The sequence below is a fragment of the Ambystoma mexicanum genome, chromosome 5q (genome assembly GCF_040938575.1).
Source record: "Ambystoma mexicanum isolate Mex_15411 chromosome 5q, UKY_AmexF1_1, whole genome shotgun sequence".
In the NCBI taxonomy this organism is placed as follows: Eukaryota; Metazoa; Chordata; class Amphibia; order Caudata; family Ambystomatidae; genus Ambystoma; species Ambystoma mexicanum.
Window position 1 is genome coordinate 338,153,373 of NC_090933.1, and position 21,201 is coordinate 338,174,573.

Below are 21,201 nucleotides of genomic sequence, written 5' to 3' on the forward strand. Positions count from 1 at the left end.
TAAATGCAGAACAACGCGAAGCGTGAGTTGCTGCTTGGGCGTGGCTTAAATAGCCTTCAAAGTAGTTCCAGGTATGTATCCTTCCTCTCAGGTATGTATTCTTCCTCCAGCCACACCTGTGTGGTTAAGTAGTCCCCAAAGAGAACGTAGTCCCATTCAGGCCTCTAGATGGCCCGGATGTTGCAGCATTGTCTGCATCAGGTAAGTTTACACCAAGCACCTTTAAACACAAAGTCATCTTTTATGAGCCTGGCGCCTATGGCGCCAGGACTGTTGTCCAGTATGAGCCTGGCGCCAAAGGCGCCAGGACAGAGTCCAAAGGGCCCCTACTTGGGGCTGCTGAGACTTCCCTCGGGGACATGATGTCTGCCTCTGGGGTAGCTGGGCCTGGTCTGGCTCCTTGGAGGTAGGCAAGAAGGGAAGGATAGGACAACTATGGCACACCCTAGTGAAGAAAAATATTTGTAAATAGTAAGAGTCAACTTGGATACTAGGTGTTTAGAAAAAATGCTTATCAAGTATGAGGTGCAGAGGAGAGAGGGGCAACCATGACACCTTGGTTGCACAATACAGTGAAGAGAATTTAAGTTCCCAAGCCGGGAACCTACGTCCCCTGCACACTATCTAATATCTGGAATACCAGACCAACAAATAGATATATCTAACGAGTGATTTTTCTTAATAAATTCAAGGAAGTCTGTAAATGGTAATGCATAGAAAAAGGTAATTTGTTCAAAACAATGACTTTGAATCAGATAAGGTTACAAGAAACATTCTTCATTGTTTATTCTTTTTTTTTTTTAAATGTATTTTATTTTATAACGACCACACAGTGCAACAGAACATAAATAGAACACATCAAGCCACAACAAAGGCCAAACAACAGATATGAAAAAGAAAAGAAAGAAAAAACAGAACAGAATTAACTTAACAATCCCCTTCCCTCCCCCCTATGAGCCTGTAGGGTGTCCACCATCATTGTCCGTTCCGTGTGGTGGGGTTCCGTCGCTCTCAGATCCAGCCGAGGTCGACCCCGTACTAAACAGTTCAGCCAATAGCACCTTCCATGCCGTGAGGGAGCTCACCTCTTCCTCCCCTCCCGCCCTGCTGGCCTCCCACCATGCTGTCGTCTCGGCGGCAGCCCATTTCTGGAGGTCACGCCACCATACCTCCACCCGTGGCCTCTGACAATTCTTCCATCCCATGGCTATTCTGCGTTTGGCGAGTACATAAGCCAAATCTTTAAGCTTCTCCACGTGCCGAAGCTTGCGCGCCCTGGGGTACCCTCCAAGCAAACAGGCCCAGGCCGAATCTATCTTAAGTACAATGCCCCTCCCTGCCAGCTTCTGCGCTACTTCACTCCAGTAGGTTGCAATCACAGGGCAGGCCCAGAACATGTGAATCATATCAGCGTTCTCTGTGTTACACTTGGGACACGCCTGGCGCCCAGTGTCTCGAAATCTGGAAATTCTCAGGGGGGTCATGTATGCCCTATGCGTGATATATAGTTGTATCTGTTTAAACCTGGCATTCCTCGATACTTTTTTGTGGTACCCCAGGGCGCGCTCCCACTGCCCATCCGCCATCGGGGCCCCCATCTCTGTTTCCCATTCCAACCTCAGGTACCCCAAATCCTTCCCAACCTTTGCCATCAGCATATCGTACAGCCTGGAGACCTCATGCCCGCCCTCGGATGCGTCATACATAATCTCCAGCGTCGCATCCGGCTCGTCTGCCAATACGGTCTCGGGCCAAGTGCTCCGGACCTCCCTGATCACTCTGTGGAACGTCATGTATTGCCCCGTGTGCAGCCCCGCCCCCGCCTCTAGATCTGCGAACTCCGCCAAGGCCCCATCCTGCCAAATGTCACCCAAAGTGACCAGCCCCACTGACTCCCAGTATGTTCGCAGGATGGCCCCAAGCTGTCCGTCTTCCCTTGCCAAGGCCACCAGCGGCAGCTGCGGCATGCACGGCAGGGGATCCCCCATCATCCGGCAGGCTCTTCGCCACATGTTCCTGCCCAACGCTAGCATCTTAGGACGCCCCCTCATCCATGTGCTGGATACCCAAATAATCTCTCGCAGGTAGAAGGGGGAGCAGTCCTTTCCCAACAGTCTGTGTTCCGGGGTTTCGTCGTCCGAAAGCCACTTGGCCACGTACTGCAGCTGCGCTGCCACGTAGTAGGCCTCAAAGTTCGGCAGCCTCACGCCGCCTTTCTCATAAGCATTCTGCAAGCAATTTCCACAATGCAACCCTGTTACGCGTGCCCTGCCATAAGAAATCTCTACATACCCTATGTAGTCTAGCAAAAAACCCCTTGGGTATCATGTATGGAATGTTATTGAAATAATGCAGCAGCCTAGGTAGCACGACCATCTTAAGCATAGCACCCCGGCCCATCATCGCTAAGGGTAGTTTCTCCCAAAACCTCATGCACTTCTCAATCCTCCCCACTGCCAATTCAGTATTGTGCCTGTGTTCCTCCCCGGTCGTGTGGTATACGTCTATGCCAAGGTACCGAAAGGTGCTTGTCGCCCATGGGATCCGCAATACTGGCAACCTCTCAGCCGGTATCCCCACATAGCCGCCCAGCGGGAACAGAGTGGATTTCCGAGGGTTGACCGCTATGCCAGAAAGCCAAGCAAACCTCTCCATCACCTCCAAGACATATTGCAAGTTCTCTTCAGGGTATTGGAGGTACAACAGCATATCGTCGGCATACAGGGATATCAGATGGCTCTCCCCCCCTACCTCTATGCCCACCGGGTCATACTGTTGCCGGAGGTAAATTGCCAAGGGCTCAAGGGCAGGATGTACAACATTGGGCACCAAGGACATCCCTGCCTGGTGCCTCTACCTAACTGCCACCTGTCCGACACTACTGCCCCCGTACGAACTCTGGCTAGAGGCGCGCTGTATAATAATTCGGCCCACCTCCTGTACCCTGGCCCCATTCCGAAGTGATCCAGTGCCGCCAACAGCCACGGCCAACGAACAGAGTCGAACGCCTTGACCGCATCCAGCGCCACTATCGCCATTTCGCCGTCCTTGCTACATCCCCATTCGACCACTCTGTGTAGGCGTCTATGGTTGTGGGTAATGTTCCTGTCCGGGACATAGCCCGTCTGGTCAGGGTGAATCAGCTTGCCTATCACTCTCCTCATTCTAGCCGCCAAGACAGCTGTTAGGATCTTGCTGTCCTGGTTCAGCATCGACAAGGGTCGATAGGAGCCGCAACCGTGTCCCGGTGTATTGTGCTTGGGGAGTGGCACTATGACCGCTTCCCTGAGTGATTCTGGTAGCTGTCCCAGCTCAAACGCCTCATTAAACATGTCCAGCATGGGTGGGAGTACCTCCTCCCCATACGCCTTATAAAACTCACTGGGGAACCCGTCCGCCCCCGGGGCCTTGCAAGTGGGCAGCTGTCGCACTATCTCTCTGAGCTCTTCCAGAGTGATCGGAGCATCCATCTCCTCTCGCTCTTCATCGCTGATTCTGGGCAGGCCTATATCCCCGAGTACTTCATCTATCTCCTCTCGGCTCCCCCCTTCCCGATCTTCATACAATGTTTGGTAGTATTCTGCGAATGCCCCATTTACCCCTTCTTGCGTGTCGATCTCTGCACCCCCTTCGGTGATGACCGATCGGATCGGAGCCCTAGGGGTTTCGCTCTTATATAGCCAAGCGAGGAGCCTGCCTGTCTTGTCCCCACCCGCATGCAACCTCTCAATGTACTTCGTATAATTCAGGTTACAAAGTCTGTCCCAATGCCCAGAGCACCGCTGCTGCAGCTCAGTAACTACTTCCATATCCGTCCCACCCTTCTCCAATTCTTTTTCCAGCTCGATCTCGGCCTCTCGCAGGTCGGTCAGGATTCCGCCCAATAATCCCTTGGACTTCGCGATAGCAACTCCCCTCATCACCACCTTAAAAGCCTCCCACAAAGTACCAGCCGACTTGACACTCCCTGTGTTCGACTCAAAGTACGCGACTATCTCCTCCCTCATGTCCTCCTTGAATACCGGATCCCGTAGCGCTTCCGCCCGAAGGCGCCATGTTGGAATCCGTGCACGTGGGGGGCGCAGCCGCCATTGCATGATTAGGGGCGAGTGGTCCGAGAGGACCCTCGCCCTGTAGTCAATCTGTTCACACTCTGTAAGAATGTCTGGAGTGGCAAAAAAGTAGTCGAGCCTCGTGTGCAGTTGGTGCGGAGCCGAATAGTGCGAATACTGCCTCCCACCCGGGTGTCTCGCTCTCCACACGTCTACCAGGCCTAGATCCGTTAGCAGCGACTGCAATACCTTGGCCGATGGGCTGGGCCTAACCATTTTGTCATCCGACCTGTCCTCCCTGGGGTTAAGCACACAATTAAAGTCTCCACCCCAGATTACTGTGCTCCCCATCCCTTCACCGAGTCTCGCGCACAGTGTCTTAAAGTAAGTCGCTGTGTCCTGGTTGGGCGCATAAGTGTTTATGATACAGACAACTCTACCTTCCACAATCCCCCGAACCATGGCCAGCCGCCCGTCCGACTCCACAACCTCCCCCAAGAGCTTGAACGGGACATGTGGTGCAACCCAAACCAGCACACCCCTGGCATACGCAGAGAATGTGGATCCAACCACTGTCCCCCTCCATTTTCTCCGCACCATTTCAAGTTTGTCCCGTGTCAAATGCGTCTCCTGTAACAAGGCCACGTCTATCCTCTGCCTCTTCAAATACAACATGACCTTATTACGCTTCAGGTAGCTATTCAACCCTCTAACATTCCATGTCAATACCTTAAGGTCTCCCATGATTTATCCGTAGCTCCCACTTCCCCCTCTGGTCTGATGGCCTCCCCCCAGTCCCGACTACTTCCCTTCTCAGTTTCTTCCCCAGGCTCACATAACAACTAACACCCCCCACCCCCCTAACCCAACCAACTGCCCAGCTCCATCCCTGGATCTCAGGCATCCCCGTGTCCGGTTCTCTCCGGAAGCCCGTGTAGAGAACCCGACACAGTGACTAATCTAAACACACACTGGGGTACGAATAAAACGGCCCTCGGATGCCCCCTACACATCTATATCCGCGCTCGCGGACCATGTTCGAAACAGTTAAAAAGTGCATCCCCATCACAAAGTGGCAAAGACTATATTCCAGTCCAAATGTTCAAAGTCAGCCGGGCCCACTGTTTCACTTAACTCTCCCTGCTCCGTCCGCCATCTGCTCATCGGGCTCCTGAGGGCAGTTCTGCGCATCGAGCCATTCCACGGCCTCCTCAGGGGTGTCGAAAAACAGCGTCTTAGCCTTGAAGAAGACCTTAAGTTTGGCTGGGTAGAGTAACATATACTTGAAACCGGCCGTCCGCAGGCGCCTTTTGACCGCCCCAAAGTTCATCCGACTGCGCTGCACTTGTAGATATGTAGTCGGGGTAAGCAGTGATGGTTGCCTCCCCTCGCCGTATGGTGCCCCCTTTACGAAAATGTTCCAGAATCTTCTCCCGGTCTTTGTAGTTGAGGATCTTGGCGATCACGGGCCTGGGCGGATTACCCAGCGGTGGCCTTCTGATCAGGGCCCTATGTGCCCTCTCCACTGCAAATCCCTGCGTTAGGGCACCTCCGGTGATCTCCTGCAGCAGCAAGGTCTCAATAAAATCTGTGGGATTCTGGCCCTCAGCTCCCTCCGGTAGGCCCACAATCCGGATGTTGTTTCTGCGGGCCCGACCTTCTGCCTCTTCAGCCCTGCTTTCCAGGTTGCCTACCCTCTGCACCAGGGCATGGATCTCTCGTTTGTGCGCGGTGCATTCTGCCACAGTCGGGCCCATCTCCTTCTCCAGGGTCTCTGTGCGCTCGGCCAGGGTTCGCACATCTTGCCTCAGGAGGTTCACGTCCTCCTGTACCGCCCCGACCTGTAGTTCCATCGCAGTTTTCAGTTCGGCCACCGCAAGTTGGAGTTTGGTCTCCCATGTCGCCTTCAGATCTGCGATCGCTGCCAGGACCTCCTGGTTCGTTCCTCCTGTGGCCATCTCCTTGGGCTGGGCCTTCTCTTTGCTCCTGGTCCCCTCAGTGCCAGGCGACGTCTTGGCAAATTCGTCGAGCGTGGGCTGTTTATTCTTCGCCCTCAGGAGCTTGCTCGACATATCTTCGATCAGGAGCGTCCCTTCGATCTCGCTTAGGCCCCAGGCCTGGGGGCACTATGTCCCCCCGTCGCCACACAGTTTCGGCTACCTCCAGTCAGGCTTGCTCTCGCTGGATCGCGCTGAACGTGAACTGAGGGAATCGCCTCCAGAATCCCGGTCCCCGATCCTTTGTCCCAACATCAGGCGACGGCAGCCATTTTGTCTGCCGGCGAAGCTCCGGCACCAAAACTTCTCGCGGCTCCTGAGTACACAAGCGCTGCACAATCCCGTGTGAAAATGCATCCACATGTGCAGCCGAGCTTCGCATTTACAGTCATCACCGTCTATGCCACATCGTAGCGGCCGTTGCGCGGATTCAGCCGGATAATGTTCGGATCAGCGGGAGCTCCCGTTCAGGCACGTCCTTTCACATGGCGTCCAAGCCACGCCCCCTTCATTGTTTATTCTTGATGTTGAAGCTGTGGAAGGCCCAACGCGTTTCGAGTGCTACAACACTCTTCATCAGGGGCAATAACAAAGGTTTCTAGGAAAAAATATATATATAATATGTACATTAGGAATATATTTACACCAACAACATTTGTTCAACAACATTTCCAAATAACTCATTTTAGATCACTGCTTGACAACGATCCTACAAATGACATCAGCACCATCATCAAACAGACAATTGAAAAGGCTAGTACGATGGATTGGATTTCAGACAAAACGGAAGAATTTTTAATTAAAACTAACCCAATCATCCCAGTTTTCTATGGGTTACCTAAAAAAACATTTCCAAATAACTCATTTTAGATCAGGATATGTATCACAATAACCCATGACATACAGGGATTACCTATGTAGCAGAACATATGACATTTTAAATATACTGAGTATACACTAACCCACAAGAGGACGACCTGTCCCTCATTAATAACTGTAGAAACTGATGGCAAATTCACTAGGTTAATAGTATCTTCTCTGCTATGATCGAATGAGGAAATATATAGAAAAAATATATATAGAGAATAACTCCTAAAAGTCAATACATTGAAGTTCTAATATGGTAAAGTGAGCAACTGTGCAACTATTTAGAGAATCTAACCTTGTGTTTTTTTTAAAATGAGAGAGGTACTTCAAGAGAACGGGGGTGGTCTGGGACGGGAAATCCAGGCCTTCGTCTAAACAAGACAGCGGGTCTTAGATGGTAAGTCCTTATCTGTAGAGATGAACATCAAAAGCATCTATTTAGACTGTTGTGTGTGACATAGTTGTGATAGAATAAGTTAAGCCAGTAATGAGTCACTTACAGCGGTAACGCGGTTGACCAATATCAAGGATAGCTGAGGGAAAGTGGTAGTCAATGACCGCAAAAGGTATGGAGGTTGTTCAGGACTGGAGCGCTGAGAAAAAGTAGGTAGAGTCTCAGTAAAGGACACAAGAAGTGAACAGGCAGTTCGAAAGCTTTGTTGTAAAAAAACCTTGGTTGAGCCAGTATCGGAAGTTTAAAATTCTTACCTAGTGTATGACAGTGTGGCACACATGGAGATCAGCTGCCGAGGGGTTGCTCGACTCCTTCGCAAGTTCCGCCACTGTTTATCAAGTAGTTAGTAGTGTGACGTAATCACGTGCTTGCGTGTGATACGTCATACTGTGCGCTGAGCTCCAGGCTCAGATTGTTTGAAAGTTAGACACAATGAAATCTAATTAGTCTCCTCTGGAAGGATGCTTTACAGGGGCAAGTAGGGCTATGAGAGCTTAATCAGTTGGGTGAAAAGAGAAAAAAAGAAAAAGGAAAAAAGGAAAACAGACCGCGGCGTGTTTACAATATGACGTCATCACGCCAAAGTGTGCATGACGCAACATGCAAACAAACCTTGTGTCGGGGTGAAGGAAATGTTATAATGTGACCTCTAGGGGAATGACAATGCCCAATATGTGCATAACCCTTAATGGTTGAAATTAATTTAATTCGTGCCAGGGTCCGGAGTCCAGATGGCTAAGCTTATAAAAATCATATGGATCAACATCCACGCATTTAAAGTGTCATGAATAATATACAACTAGAAAACTGGAGATGTAGTTGTAGATGTAGTAATAAAAACAGTTGATACTAATGGTTAGATACATTCTTATAATGCAACCAACCAATGCCATTCTGCCCACCCGTTTGGTTCACAGTCTAGTAAAGGGAATATCAATTGTACAGATTGTATATTACCGGGATGGAATCAACAGAATGACTGGATATGAATAAACTTTGAAAACATTTTAACATTTCTATTCAACTGTCCAAGTTAGTTGGTTCACAATCTTATAATGTGGTTATGATAATTCTAACCAACAATCATATCAAGTGTTTTTAACGAGACATTGATGAAGATGCATGGAAAGAGAAAATTTAGTGTAGGTGTTATTTAAATGAATGGACCTAAATAGTACTCTTCATTTAGACCGAGTGGGGTAATTGCATCTAGTCTATGAATCCAGTACAATTCTTTTTGTGCCAAAAGTTTGGGTAAATCACCTCCTCGTTGGAGGGGGTGTAATACTTCTAGTATTGCAAATCTCATTTGCGAGATGTTATGCTTATTGTCTCTAAAATGCCGGAATACAGGTGACTTCACATTTTTTGTGCGAATCTGGGACTTATGTTCAGTCCATCTTTCTTTAGCTTTTCTACTGGTTTTCCCAACGTAATATTTCCCACAGGGGCATCTAATGGTGTAGATGACATTTTTGGAGTCACAGGTTGCGAAGCTTTTTAGGAAAATCTTTTTACCATTGTTCGGATGTCTGATGTAGTTACCTTTGATGATGTTCGAGCAGTGTTGACAATTTAGGCACGGAAAAGTGCCATTTCTTGATTGCTTCAAAGTCCTTTGAGTAGATATTTTAGGTCTTTCAGCTTTGATTAGCATATCTCTGAAATTCCGTCCTCTTTTGTATGCTAGCATTGGGGGGACTGGAAAGAGACGGTTGAGGTTAGGATCCGATTTTATAAGATCCCAATTCTTAGTGATGATTTTTTTGACTTGAAAGCTCTGGGCAGAGTACTTCAATGTGTAGATGAGGTTTGACTGAGTTTGTTTCGGTTGTTTGTTAAGTAATAAGTTACGGGGGTGTGCTTCTGTCCTGGAAATAGCTTGAGCTACTACTTCTTCCGGGAAACCTCTTTCTAGAAATCTTGATCGTATAGTATCAAATTCTGTCTGAAGTTTTTCTATGTTGGAGGTTATCCGTTTAGCCCGTAATAGTTGGCTATACGGTAGGTTTTCTTTTAAATGTCTCGGGTGAAAACTGTTGAAATGAAGGGAGCTGTTAACATCAGTTGGTTTTCTGTACATTAGTGTTGTTAATTCCATGTTTTTCCATTCTACTGTTACGTCCAGAAAGTTCACCTGTGGTGTGCCAATTTCCATAGTGAATTTGATTCGTGGGTTACATTGGTTAATATATTGCCAAAAATCTGTCAGTTCTTGATGTGTGCCGTTCCAAATGCCAAATACATCGTCAATATATCTTAACCAGCAGTGTATTCTGTGTTTCCAATGTGGATGGTCCGAAACAAAGATTTTCTCAAAGTAGAACATGAAGATATTTGCGTAGGACGGAGCCACAGCCGAACCCATAGAGGTACCCAAAATCTGTAAATAGTACTTATCATTAAATCTGAAATAATTGTTGTAGAGTATCAGGTTGATAAGTTCAATAGCAAAGGTTTTTTGAATCTGAATTTCATCATGTTGTAAAAGAAACCATTCTAGGGCCGCTATGCCTTCATCGTGGGGAATTGAAGTGTATAGACTTGTGACGTCCATAGAGAATATTAGAGGATCAGGAAAGCTGATCTGTAAGTTGTTGATTCTCTGGAGAAAATGTGTGGTGTCTTTTAGGTATGTCGGTATTTTCTGTACAAGTGGTTGCAGCGCTGTATCAAGGTAGACCGCCAAAGGTTGAAATATACTGTCAGTACCAGCGACGATTGGTCTAAAGGGCGGGTCTTTGGGATCTTTATGAATTTTAGGTAACCCATAGAAAACTGGGATGATTGGGTTAGTTTTAATTAAAAATTCTTCCGTTTTGTCTGAAATCCAATCCATCGTACTAGCCTTTTCAATTGTCTGTTTGATGATGGTGCTGATGTCATTTGTAGGATCGTTGTCAAGCAGTGATCTAAAATGAGTTATTTGGAAATGTTGTTGAACAAATGTTGTTGGTGTAAATATATTCCTAATGTACATATTATATATATATTTTTTCCTAGAAACCTTTGTTATTGCCCCTGATGAAGAGTGTTGTAGCACTCGAAACGCGTTGGGCCTTCCACAGCTTCAACATCAAGAATAAACAATGAAGAATGTTTCTTGTAACCTTATCTGATTCAAAGTCATTGTTTTGAACAAATTACCTTTTTCTATGCATTACCATTTACAGACTTCCTTGAATTTATTAAGAAAAATCACTTGTTAGATATATCTATTTGTTGGTCTGGTATTCCAGATATTAGATAGTGTGCAGGGGACGTAAGTTCCCGGCTTGGGAACTTAAATTCTCTTCACTGTATTGTGCAACCAAGGGGTCATGGTTGCCCCTCTCTCCTCTGCACCTCATACTTGATAAGCATTTTTTCTAAACACCTAGTATCCAAGTTGACTCTTACTATTTACAAATATTTTTCTTCACTAGGGTGTGCCATAGTTGTCCTATCCTTCCCTTCTTGCAATTGTTACCCCGTAAGGGGTTGACACCTTACCCTGGACCTGAGCACCCCAATATCTTTGAGATGTCATTTTCTAAAATCAATAGCTTAACAGACAAAGCAGCAACTACCTTAGCGTTTTCAGATGAAGAAGCCGTTAGGATCTTAGGCCTAATTAGAGATACTAGTACTGAGGCAATCAATAGAGAAAATCCAGAAATACTTATCCAACGACTTGAACGACTCATTAGGAGAGAGATCTCACAGAAACTTCATGCTACCACTTTAACCCAGTACTATAAAGCCAAGAGAATCCCGAGAGGACTAAGAGTATACCTTCGCCCGACACTTTGTAAGGACAATAAGGAGTTTGTAAAACGTTGGGAGCACATCCTAAACAAATGTTCCCTTGATCTGATATTACTCACTATAGAGGAACTCGCAAAAACACTCAATATCATCAACCAAGAGATTGAAGAAGTCTCTACACAACTCTTGAAACTCAAAACTGCATCTGAACTTCAAACAATTTTGGAAGATACCAATAATAAGCTCGATAGCTATAAACGGGATATTGAGCAACGAAAGATTCGGAAATTCCGGAGAGACACATTAGACTACGCCAGAGAAATAGTATACACTTGGCAAGACTATTATAGTAACCACAAACCAAGACCTTGTCCATCCGGGGTTCCCAAGAAACCATCTCCTGACAACAATACTGACAGCAGTGACATTACAAGTGGGGAACTAGAAGAACAACCCAGTGTAAGTTCAGCAACCCCAATCAACACCCTCATAATGACAGACAGCAGTGACCCTATCCCAAGGATAATAGATACATCCATTCCAATAATCCCGGCGCAGCCTTTTTTAGGAGACGCCCGACCAGAAGAGGGCAAAAGAAAACCACGCCAAAAAAACAAATAGACTCACCCCTGATCATTAATATCTCTTCAAGACAGTTATGTAAAACCCAGATTGATACGCTTAATCTTGGGATATCATTTATCCCCACGAACTCAACTAACCTCTTTGAAGAAGAAGTTAATCTTTTCAAGTTGTTACGCAAAATGGAACTAAAAATCTTTTTTGATAATCTGGGAGAAATAACCCCAGCTAAACAACATGATTTTCTAGAGATGAAGAACCAGAGTAATTTCCATCCGCAAATTAATAATCCACTCCTTAATCTCTTTAAAACCAAAACCACTCGTGACCTGAGAAGAATCAAATATGAGACCTCTACTCGGCAGAATATTCGGCGTCATCAACTCAAACTGATTAAAGAACTTGCCGACGACACTTCTATCACAATTAAACAAGCCGACAAAGGGGGAGCCCTTGTACTCATGGATACAAATCTATACAGCATGGGCTGTCTTAAACTACTGGATGATAGACAGACTTACTTACTGCTTGACAACGATCCTACAAATGACATCAGCACCATCATCAAACAGACAATTGAAAAGGCTAGTACGATGGATTGGATTTCAGACAAAACGGAAGAATTTTTAATTAAAACTAACCCAATCATCCCAGTTTTCTATGGGTTACCTAAAATTCATAAAGATCCCAAAGACCCGCCCTTTAGACCAATCGTCGCTGGTACTGACAGTATATTTCAACCTTTGGCGGTCTACCTTGATACAGCGCTGCAACCACTTGTACAGAAAATACCGACATACCTAAAAGACACCACACATTTTCTCCAGAGAATCAACAACTTACAGATCAGCTTTCCTGATCCTCTAATATTCTCTATGGACGTCACAAGTCTATACACTTCAATTCCCCACGATGAAGGCATAGCGGCCCTAGAATGGTTTCTTTTACAACATGATGAAATTCAGATTCAAAAAACCTTTGCTATTGAACTTATCAACCTGATACTCTACAACAATTATTTCAGATTTAATGATAAGTACTATTTACAGATTTCGGGTACCTCTATGGGTTCGGCTGTGGCTCCGTCCTACGCAAATATCTTCATGTTCTACTTTGAGAAAATCTTTGTTTTGGACCACCCACATTGGAAACACAGAATACACTGCTGGTTAAGATATATTGACGATGTATTTGGCATTTGGAACGGCACACATCAAGAACTGACAGATTTTTGGCAATATATTAACCAATGTAACCCACAAATCAAATTCACTATGGAAATTGGCACACCACAGGTGAACTTTCTGGACGTAACAGTAGAATGGAAAAACATGGAATTAACAACACTAATGTACAGAAAACCAACTGATGTTAACAGCTCCCTTCATTTCAACAGTTTTCACCCGAGACATTTAAAAGAAAACCTACCGTATAGCCAACTATTACGGGCTAAACGGATAACCTCCAACATAGAAAAACTTCAGACAGAATTTGATACTATACGATCAAGATTTCTAGAAAGAGGTTTCCCGGAAGAAGTAGTAGCTCAAGCTATTTCCAGGACAGAAGCACACCCCCGTAACTTATTACTTAACAAACAACCGAAACAAACTCAGTCAAACCTCATCTACACATTGAAGTACTCTGCCCAGAGCTTTCAAGTCAAAAAAATCATCACTAAGAATTGGGATCTTATAAAATCGGATCCTAACCTCAACCGTCTCTTTCCAGTCCCCCCAATGCTAGCATACAAAAGAGGACGGAATTTCAGAGATATGCTAATCAAAGCTGAAAGACCTAAAATATCTACTCAAAGGACTTTGAAGCAATCAAGAAATGGCACTTTTCCGTGCCTAAATTGTCAACACTGCTCGAACATCATCAAAGGTAACTACATCAGACATCCGAACAATGGTAAAAAGATTTTCCTAAAAAACTTCGCAACCTGTGACTCCAAAAATGTCATCTACACCATTAGATGCCCCTGTGGGAAATATTACGTTGGGAAAACCAGTAGAAAAGCTAAAGAAAGATGGACTGAACATAAGTCCCAGATTCGCACAAAAAATGTGAAGTCACCTGTATTCCGGCATTTTAGAGACAATAAGCATAACATCTCGCAAATGAGATTTGCAATACTAGAAGTATTACACCCCCTCCAACGAGGAGGTGATTTACCCAAACTTTTGGCACAAAAAGAATTGTACTGGATTCATAGACTAGATGCAATGACCCCACTCGGTCTAAATGAAGAGTACTATTTAGGTCCATTCATTTAAATAACACCTACACTAAATTTTCTCTTTCCATGCATCTTCATCAATGTCTCGTTAAAAACACTTGATATGATTGTTGGTTAGAATTATCATAACCACATTATAAGATTGTGAACCAACTAACTTGGACAGTTGAATAGAAATGTTAAAATGTTTTCAAAGTTTATTCATATCCAGTCATTCTGTTGATTCCATCCCGGTAATATACAATCTGTACAATTGATATTCCCTTTACTAGACTGTGAACCAAACGGGTGGGCAGAATGGCATTGGTTGGTTGCATTATAAGAATGTATCTAACCATTAGTATCAACTGTTTTTATTACTACATCTACAACTACATCTCCAGTTTTCTAGTTGTATATTATTCATGACACTTTAAATGCGTGGATGTTGATCCATATGATATTTATAAGCTTAGCCATCTGGACTCCGGACCCTGGCACGAATTAAATTAATTTCAACCATTAAGGGTTATGCACATATTGGGCATTGTCATTCCCCTAGAGGTCACATTATAACATTTCCTTCACCCCGACACTAGGTTTGTTTGCATGTTGCGTCATGCACGCGTTGGCGTGATGACGTCATATTGTAAACACGCCGCGGTCTGTTTTCCTTTTTTTCTTTTTCTTTTTTTCTCTTTTCACCCAACTGATTAAGCTCTCATAGCCCTACTTGCCCCTGTAAAGCATCCTTCCAGAGGAGACTAATTAGATTTCATTGTGTCTAACTTTCAAACAATCTGAGCCTGGAGCTCAGCGCACAGTATGACGTATCACACGCAAGCACGTGATTACGTCACACTACTAACTACTTGATAAACAGTGGCGGAACTTGCGAAGGAGTCGAGCAACCCCTCGGCAGCTGGTCTCCATGTGTGCCACACTGTCATACACTAGGTAAGAATTTTAAACTTCCGATACTGGCTCAACCAAGGTTTTTTTACAACAAAGCTTTCGAACTGCCTGTTCACTTCTTGTGTCCATTACTGAGACTCTACCTACTTTTTCTCAGCGCTCCAGTCCTGAACAACCTCCATACCTTTTGCGGTCATTGACTACCACTTTCCCTCAGCTATCCTTGATATTGGTCAACCGCGTTACCGCTGTAAGTGACTCATTACTGGCTTAACTTATTCTATCACAACTATGTCACACACAACAGTCTAAATAGATGCTTTTGATGTTCATCTCTACAGATAAGGACTTACCATCTAAGACCCGCTGTCTTGTTTAGACGAAGGCCTGGATTTCCCGTCCCAGACCACCCCCGTTCTCTTGAAGTACCTCTCTCATTTTAAAAAAAACACAAGGTTAGATTCTCTAAATAGTTGCACAGTTGCTCACTTTACCATATTAGAACTTCAATGTATTGACTTTTAGGAGTTATTCTCTATATATATTTTTTCTATATATTTCCTCATTCGATCATAAAAGAGAAGATACTATTAACCTAGTGAATTTGCCATCAGTTTCTACAGTTATTAATGAGGGACAGGTCGTCCTCTTGTGGGTTAGTGTATACTCAGTATATTTAAAATGTCATATGTTCTGCTACATAGGTAATCCCTGTATGTCATGGGTTATTGTGATACATATCCTGATCTAAAATGAGTTATTTGGAAATGTTGTTGAACAAATGTTGTTGGTGTAAATATATTCCTAATGTACATATTATATATATATTTTTTCCTAGAAACCTTTGTTATTGCCCCTGATGAAGAGTGTTGTAGCACTCGAAACGCGTTGGGCCTTCCACAGCTTCAACATCAAGAATAAACAATGAAGAATGTTTCTTGTAACCTTATCTGATTCAAAGTCATTGTTTTGAACAAATTACCTTTTTCTATGCATTACCATTTACAGACTTCCTTGAATTTATTAAGAAAAATCACTTGTTAGATATATCTATTTGTTGGTCTGGTATTCCAGATATTAGATAGTGTGCAGGGGACGTAAGTTCCCGGCTTGGGAACTTAAATTCTCTTCCTTGGAGGTAGGCATCATGACATGGTGTTGCTATTTGCGGTAGATGCGAGGAGCTGAAACACTGAACAGCCACTGAAAGTGAAGTTTGCCAGTTGCAAGTTTTGACCATCCCAGTGCAGTGCAGGTGTCCCCCGATGTCCTTCCTCTTGTCCCCACGACTGAGGCCCAGGAACAGTGAGATCTGCAGAGCTGTACAGGAACAGGAGTCATCCGCTGCATCTTTTCTCCACTTTAAAGGTACTGTACAAAGTCTAAGAAAACTTAGCTGTTGCTGTAGAGTTGCTTTCATCTTCTACCACTCACAAGTCCAACAGCTTGTGGCCCTACATTGATTCAGCTTTTTCTTCAAAGACTTCTGAAACATTGTGCAAAGACTTTTCTACTTGCCTTCAAAGAAGTACTTCAGCCTATCTAGACTCTTGCCTATTGACTTTGGCTTAGCCTGTTTTAACTGAATGACTCTGACTGAGGGATCAGAAAGTATTTGCCTGCTTAAGAAATATATGTGCTAACTTGTTTGCTCTAATAATCTTTTCCTTTTTTACTTGCTCTTAACTAATTCTGAATGCCAACTGCAATACATTCATGTAAACAGCACCCTAGCAGTTGTAGTCACCTGTGAGTTGGTGTCTCTGCTGTATGCAATCCGAAATGTGTATTTACTGATTCTGAACTAAGAGATTGTGTAATTTGGAAGTATATTTGTGTGCTGTTTTACAGTGATCCCTTCCGAAGAAGGCTTACATTAACTGACTGGTAAATAAATTAATAATTATTTTTATCAATAAACCCTGTGTGTAAGTGTTTGCTTGGATAGTTGTCACTGTGAACCTCTGTGTAACTCCCCCACAGATCACATTAACCCCCCTTGAGATAAGCCTGGCTACTCGTCCACACTACCAACCTGTGTAGTACTGATTTATACCAAAGGTTGGGTTACTACTGCCAGGAGGTCAGGGTTGTTGTAATTTACCCTATGGTACTGCATACAAACTTGCCTAATACTGGTGCCAGGCGGTGAGGATAGATTGTAGAGTTGTTACAGTAAGATTTGCTTTGCTTTTGTTCAACTAAACCTTCCCAAGGCTAAACTCCACTAGAATAGCAATTGTTTAAATATGCCAAATATGGATAACCTCAGTCAAGAAGCCCTGGTCAGTTTCACTGTAGAAAAACTGAAAGAAATGTGTTTCTGCTAAAGGAAAGAAAAATTAACTTATTGCAAGATTGTTGAATCATCAAAGTCCGGGTAGTAGGCCTGTTACACCTACTAACCTAGGAAATGTGGATAATAATAATATTGAGGATGATAATCCAGAGTCTAAGTCTAATGTCATAGAAGAGTCAGAAGGGGAAGAGGAGTCTCATGATGTCATGACGCGCTCGCCATGGAAACTATGGTGGAAATGGAAGAGGGGCTAACTTCGGCAGCATCGGGTGCAGCGGTCTAGTCTTCGTCGCACTGGAGACGCGTACAAGTACACGCCTCTCAGAAGCTTTGGTGCGTTGCAACCCTTCAGCCTGCTTAGGTTAACACGCTGTTGTTTTCTTCCGCTCACCTAAGCTAGTAGCTTATCTTCGCCGTACGTTTTCCTCTCTGTCCGTGACCCCATAGTCTGCCCTCCTGTACTGTTTTTCCCCCTGTGTGTTTTTGCTGCACGTCTGCCTCTTCTGAACGACTCCCTTCTTCCCGTACAGTTGTTTCCCTTGGCCTCTGTTCCGGAGTTTCCTCGGCTCCACCCTCTTACCTGCATTCCTTGCGGGGCCGTGTTTGTCTTTGTGCTCCTCCTTCTGGGGTCCTATGTAAGGTGTTCTCCTCGTAAGCGGCTTTCCCCATTTTTTGGATTCTACGCTTCCGCGAATCCTTCCGATCTTTCCTTGGGAAGAAACCTCACTCAAGCATCCGGAGTGCCTTCTGGGAGTTGGAGTCCTTTCTTCAATCAAGATCTGCGAAGACCAGCAGAGCCTGCAACTACACTCATTCCTCCAGGGTGTTTCAGCCAAGCTTTTCCCTGGTAGTGGGGCGAGCTCTCTGGGGGTCCCACTACAGAGCGTATCGCTATCTGGCAAGGTGGCCCCCAGTAGAGACCGTCCTAAAACCCACATAAAAAATCCAGACATTGCCTGGAGGGAAAGGAGAGCAATATCATCCGAAGACTCCTCTGACGACGCAATTACAGGTGAGGAGGAGGAGGCGGGAAGTAAGGGCATTCATCAGGTCAGACCCCCGTCAGTTTCTGAGAGTTTGCAATGCCCCAAAATGGCCAGCCTAGAACAATATCAAGAACTGGTCAATGCCATACAAGGAATTACCGCCGAACTCCAGACTATGAAAGCAGAGAACAATGCGCTCAAAGCAGACAACGCTGCCTTGAGGCAGCAGATCACTCAAAGAGAGGACATTCGTAGCGATCTTCCACCAATGCCTTTACCATGTGGTAAATATGAGGGTAATCCCAAAAGATTAAAAGAATTCCACGACGCATGTCGGGTTTACTTCACTTTCCGCCCAAAGATGTATGAGTTGGACTGGGCCAAGGTCGGATTTCTCATCTCAAACCAAGGGGGAAATGCTCTTGCATGGGCCGCCCCATTGGTAACAAATTCCGTTCCTGTTTTGAATGATTACGAAGCCTTCATACAACAATTCCGCACAAGGTTTGAAAGACCGGAAGTGTTATATATAGCATACAAGAATCTTTTGGACAAATAAAAAAAGTTCCTTCAGATGTACAGACATATGTCTCCAACTTCCAGAGAGTGGCTCTGGAAACCGGATGGCCAGACTCGGCTAAACAAACACTCTTCAGAAGGGGATTGCATGAGGAAATAAAAGATGAACTGTCAAGGGTGGCGAGACCTGCATCCTTTCAATCTCTGGTTGCCTTAGCTCTCCAAATTGAATACCGTCGTTCGGAGCGACGGGCCGAAAGAAGGAAACCCACACTAAGCACTCTGCATACTCCTCCCTCCTACCCACCGGTAACCTCCGAAAGATTCTCGACTCAGACCGAAGAACCTATGCAAATAGGTACCGCCAGAGGTCCCCTGATGGCTGCTGAAAGAAAACGACGAAAGGACTTGAGCTTATGCATGTACTGTGGTTCTGAGAAACATCTTCTGTGTTACTGTCCTAAAGTGCCTCCCAGGAGGTCGGGGAAATGAAAGACCCCGACCCTGAACAGGGACACAGAAGGGGCTTCACTGGCCAATCCCTGCGTTACCAATGCTTCTGGTGCTCTGGATCCCTCACACCAGTTAATGGTCTTTAAGGTGGTTATGGAATGGACGAAGAACCATACAGTGGAATGCCTCGCCATGCTGGATTGTGGAGCAGCTGGAAATTTTATGGACAATCAATGGGCAAGAGAACATGCTGTTCCAAGAAGAGAAAAGCACCAACCGATTCCGGTAGAAGGCGTTGACGGCACCCCTCTATCGTCAGGACTGATCAGACAAGAAACACAAGAGGTCACAGTCAAGATAAAGACACACCATCAAAGAATCGTATTCGACTTAATAAAGGCAGCTCACTTCCCTGTGATCCTGGGAATCCCATGGCTGAGAAAGCACAACTCCGGCATAGACTGGGGTTCCAATACGGTGGAATTCCTATCTGAACTCTGTTTTCAGTCCTGTCTATCCAAAGAAGAAAAGCAGAGCCACCAAGGAAGATCAATCCCAGCGAGGAGTATCAACTCCATACCATTAGCACATCAGGAATTCATAGATGTATTTGCTGATACTCAGCGCAGACCACTACCGCCACACCGAACCGGAGATTGCAAGATTGACCTCATTCTGGAAGCAGTGGTTCGATTCGGGAGGATGTTCCCGTTGTCTCTTCCAGAGAAAGAAGCTTTATGGGAATATCTAGCAACCAATCTTCAGAATTGTCTTATACAGGAATCCACCTCTTCAGCTGGGGCGACTTTGTTCTTCATACCAAAAAATGGGACGAATGAACTCAGACCATGTATTGACTTTCGAGGTCTGAATAGCCTAACAATCAGAGACAGGTACCCCATGCCCTTAATAAAGGATATTATGGAAGCATTACAAGGAGCTAAATGGTTTACCAAACTGGACCTCAGAGGAGCATACAGTATCCTAAGGATATGAAGAGGGGATGAATGGAAAACAGCCTTTCGGACTCCCTTAGGCCATTATGAGTACAAGGTGATGCCCTTTGGTTTAGTCAATGCACTGGCTCAGTTTCAGAGATTTATGGACAAGGTATTGTGTGATCTATTATTCAACTCAGTAGTGGTATATTTAGACGACATCTTGATTTATTCAGCGACATTAGAACAACATCGCCAACATCGCCAACAAGTAAGGGAAGTACGCAGGAGACTCCAACACCATCATTTGTTGGCAAAACCAGAAAAATGTCTGTTTGAGGTTTCTACAGTTCCATATTTGGGCTTTATTCTTTCTGAGAATCGGCTAGAGATGGATCCAAACAAGACTGCAGCCATTACCAACTGGCCGACTCCCAACTCGGTGAAAGACATCCAGAGGTTTTTGGGCATAGCCAATTTTTATCTTAAGTTTGTCACTGCATTCTCCAACATAGTCTTACCCATTACAGCCCTGTTGAAGAAAGGGACAAGATTTGATTGGAATCAAGAAGCTAACCGTGCATTAAAGCAGCTCAAGGAAGCCTTCACTACCGCTCCCGTTCTTGGGACTTCTCCAACAAGAAAACCCTCACGCAGGACCATTGCAACACCTATCAATGGATTTTATCGTAGAATTGCCCGAATCAGGAGGGTACACAGCAATTATGGTGGTTGTCGACTCTTTCAGTAAACTAGCACTTTTCTCCCCTCAAAGGTACGCCTTCTGCCACTGACACGGCCAAGGTTTTTCTTAGAGATATAGTACGACTGCATGGATTACCACACACGATTGTGTCTGATAGAAGTACACAATTTACTTCCAAATTCTGGACTACGTTATGTAAACAATTACAGATCCAAAGAGCATTATCAACGGGATTTCATCCAGAAAGTAACAGACAAACTGAATGACTTAATTCCACGCTTGAGCAGTATCTTCGATGCTTCTGCAATCAAACACAGGATGATTGGTATCCTCTCTTATCGGTGGCTGAATTATCTTATAACAACACAGCTCATTTGAATGAGTCCTTTCAGGTGTACTAATGGGTACGAACCCAGGCATATACCATTTTCCACAATACAATCCACCAATGTACCCACCATCGAT